This window comes from Mus caroli, chromosome 12 (assembly GCF_900094665.2).
Source record: "Mus caroli chromosome 12, CAROLI_EIJ_v1.1, whole genome shotgun sequence".
In the NCBI taxonomy this organism is placed as follows: domain Eukaryota; kingdom Metazoa; phylum Chordata; class Mammalia; order Rodentia; family Muridae; genus Mus; species Mus caroli.
In genome coordinates, this window is record NC_034581.1 from 59,660,282 (window position 1) to 59,664,318 (window position 4,037).

Genomic DNA, 4,037 nt, shown 5'->3' on the forward strand with positions numbered 1-4,037 from the left:
CACGTTGTGGGTCTTTCAGTATACTGAAATGGAGCAAGACTTTTACTATTTCTAGATTTTCGGTAAATCCCTGTTTTAAACCACACACCACAATGTCACCTTCTGATATGTTGATGATTCTGGGTTCTAGGTCTCTCCAGTACTGTGAACAAATATGTTCCCCATAGGACTAGAAACCTTTTAACTTCACATCCTTATGGGCTTCCTTCCTCATCTCTGCTCACCTGGAAATATGATAATTTTTCCTCTTCTTTCTTCTCTTTGTTTGTACCTTATGTTTTTATTCCTTTTTTGTAAGTGTGATGTAGATTATTGAAAGGGAAAAGATGTCTGAGAAGCCTTCTTCTAACATCTCTAGAACATCATAGCCTGACCAGGAGTGATGAGTTAGCCAAATAGCATCTCTCACATCTACAGGCTCTGTGTTCTTGTGACTAGACATGTCAGTACATGTCCATCAAGCACCTATCCAACTTAATGAATTCTACTGTGGGGAAAGAAAGCCAAGCTAAAGAATGAGCAAAGAAAAGAGGAGCAGGAAGGAAATGATGGGAAAAGTATAAATGGAAGAAGAGGAGGGAGACAAGCAAAAATCTATATCCATATTATACCCAGAAAAAGTGCTTTGTGGATAGAGCTTAAAATATAGAAAACAAGCCAGGCAGTGATGCTGCATGCCTTTAGTCTCAGTCGTCAGGAGGCAGAAGCAGGTGGATCTCCAGCCTGGTCTACAGAGCAAATTCTAGGACAACCAGGGCTACACAGAAACCTTGTTTCAAAATGTGTGCCTCTCTTCTCTCTCTCTCTCTCTCTCTCTCTCTCTCTCTCTCTCTCTCTCTCTCTCTCTCGCTCGCTCGCTCGCTCGCTCTGTGTGTGTGTGTGTGTGTGTGGTATTTCTGCTTGTTTACAAAGTTCTCCAACCAGCATCCTTAGGAAGTAAGTACTAATATACTGCTTCCCCTTATCATTTCTTGGGCTTAGGGTGATTAATGGTTCTCGTGTAGTTCTAGGCTACATCAGTTATCTAGGAACTTGTTAAAACACAAATTCTCTGTTCCTACTCCAGACCACTACAACAGAATCTCTGGTGTTGTAACAGTTCCAGCAGGATATTCTGATGTAAGCCAAAATTTAGAGTCCCTAGGCTAGCATAATAGGACACAACGATCTTATAAAATATATGAACAACTGCATAGAATTGTAGTGCTCAGGAGAAAGAATGGTCAGTAGAAAGAGATGCCCCAGGATTACAGTATATTTCAGAGTTGAGAGCTGTACTGTCTATTGAATATTTAATTTCAAGAACAAAAATATAGATTTTAATGACCATCTATAAAGAAGGGCATATCTTACAAAAATGGAAGAAAAAAATTTAATTCATCATCTGGTATATGTTTAGTTATTTGTCACAGACTACTTTTTCTACACTCCTTTCAACTTTGGTTCAGAAAGAAGGAAGATATTGTTTATAGGTTCTAGAGTCAGAGACATCTACTTTCAAATCTCAGTTCCTCAATGCTTTCATATTATTTTCTTTTAATCTCTTTCATCTAAGAAACTGAAAAATCTAATCATTGACCTTCTATTATTATAAGGTCATCTTATGAGGTAAATACATTTCATATACATCATTGTTTTCCATGAAGGATAATCTATGTTTTTGAAGGAGTGAATTTTATTAACCATTTAGCAAGAAATAGTAAAAGAACAGAAAAGTGCATAAAGAAACAGCAGATTGATCGGGAACATCATTAAATTGGTACTTACCACATCCAGAAGTTGTTGAAGTACCTAAATTAGAGAGGAAACAAAAAGTAACATCATCCATCATCGAGGCAGGTATTTACAACCTGCAGCAGAAATGCCCGGAAAAACCCAGCTGGGGTTCCTGACTCAGATTTATCCTGAGAGATTAAAGTGTTCTGTCCGTGGATGTGTTTCTGTATTCTCCATCCCAAGGTGGCATTTTTATGCCACTGACTGACCCATAACAACCTCCGTTGGAAATGATTTACCATTAGCTAGCCTGAAGGCCATTCCATTTTACTCCCTTTAACTGTTTATTGTTCTCCTTTTTTCACTGTTATGGGGTCAAGAGTCCAGCCTGCCCCAGAACTGGAACTCTTGTAGGACACATAAAAGAAACATGCTTTCTTGTTCTCAGAATCAGCTCTCAACAAGGTGTAATAATTTATAAGATAAATATAATTTATATTGCAAGTAGTTAACCACTAAACAGCAAGTCTCCTGTAAAGATGATTTCTTTCCTGCCCCTAGATGCATTGCAGGTGGGGCTGCTATGTCACATGTGCATCAGTAGGTGGTAGAGAGGAGAAAGGCTAGGACTATACTCAGTACTCTGACCTATGAACATCTGAAAATTAGTGGCCTAACATTCACTGAAAAAAAAAAAGCAAGCCTGAGACTACCACCAGAGGGTCCAGGATGAGGGACTAGCTTGCAGTGACCACCAGTCTAGCACTAAGTAGGACTGGATGAGCTTCCAAGATTGGAGAAGCCAGAGACTAGAAGAACCATACTTGGGACCACAGGCTCTGGGCAAGAGGAGCCCAAGACAGACATCCTCTCAAGGGGCCACTTAGGCAGGTCAGTTGAGGCACCATGGAGCCCTGACAGGGAACTAAGCTAGCCTGAGATGTGATAGATGCTCAGGCCTGGGAGGGCAGACCATGCTGAGATGACCTGTGATATATGCCACAATGCATGAGCAAAGTATAACACTCCTGAGATGACCCCAGGTATTCAGAGATCCCTGGTGCCACTAAAAGAAGCAATAGAGATGATCACCGCACCTAGCCAGCTTCAGGACTCAGGAGATTGTAGAAGTTATAGATGAACCACCCATGAACATGAAAAAGCTGGCCCTACCACTCATCTCCCATGTGGTGGCATGCATGATGGAGAGATACCCTCATTCCCCGTTCCCCTCACCACCTTGGGAGACCTGGTCCTGTGGTCATGAGAGCAGAAGAACTGGCCCTGCCTCCCACCAGCTGCAGGACATAGGAGAGCAGGCCCTGCATCTCCTTGGAAAACACAGTAAAGCTGACTCTGGTAACAGGGGCTCAGGTGAGCTAGCCCCCAGGGTGTGAGCATGGGAGAGCTAGCCCCTCCATTTGTCTGATATGATAAATGGTGATATGGGTGGGGGTGAGATGCTCCTCCAGCCCCTTGCCAACTACAGCTGGCAGGAGAACTGGCCCTAAGGTCATCAGACTGGGAGAGCTGGTCCTACCTCTCACCTGCTGCAGCACAAGAAAGCAGGCCCTGTACCTCACCTGGGTAGCACAGTAGAACTGACCCTGGATGTGGAGGTTGCATTGGAGCTTGCCTTGTACCATACCAATAATTCATTTCAATGAACATCGGTAAGCAAAGAAGTGTGAACAAAAGAATATACTGTGGGACACTGTGACACACTACAGCTTCTACAGTGGAAATATTTTTTCTCTGTTGGCGAGGATGCTGCAAAGGTCTGAGGGCAGGTATGAGGAGAGGAGGAGATGAATTAGATTGGGGTGCATGATGTGAAATTCACAAAGACCACAAAAAAGCTTTAAAAGAGATTATTTATTTAATATACATTCTACTTTTGTACTTCAACTATGCTTTAAGTTATTTGCATCTCACCCCCATGAGTTACAATAAGAATTTTTTTGAAAATACATATTTTTAAGTTTTTTAAATTTATTCTTTTCTCATATAATGTGTTGCAACAGCAGTTTCCCCCTCCTAGTCTTCATACTCCTCCCCCACCTCCCCTCTTCCCCAGATACACTGTTTTTTTATTTCCCTTCAGAAAAGAGCAATATAGTTTTGACAAAGAGATTTCAGTCTAAGATAAAAATAGCATGTATCTAACTGAAGTGCCAGATAATACTTAATTACCTTTATTTAAAGTAGCAAGGATTTAGAGGTTAATATACAGAATTGGTTCTTTGAGAGTTAACTAAAGTTCCTATCGAAGGAAGACACTAGAGAATAAGAGCTGAATAAAAACTATTGATGTGCCTACT

General features: G+C 41.3%; 1 non-coding gene across 1 annotated transcript; it reads left to right on the forward strand.

Annotated features, from left to right (window-relative positions):
• Positions 1 to 2,266: 2,266 nt before the first annotated feature.
• LOC115032862 lies at positions 2,267 to 2,397 on the forward strand. The gene has a single exon (XR_003838520.1). It is a non-coding gene; the product is annotated as a small nucleolar RNA SNORA17 (small nucleolar RNA).
• The last annotated feature ends 1,640 nt before the right edge of the window (positions 2,398 to 4,037 follow it).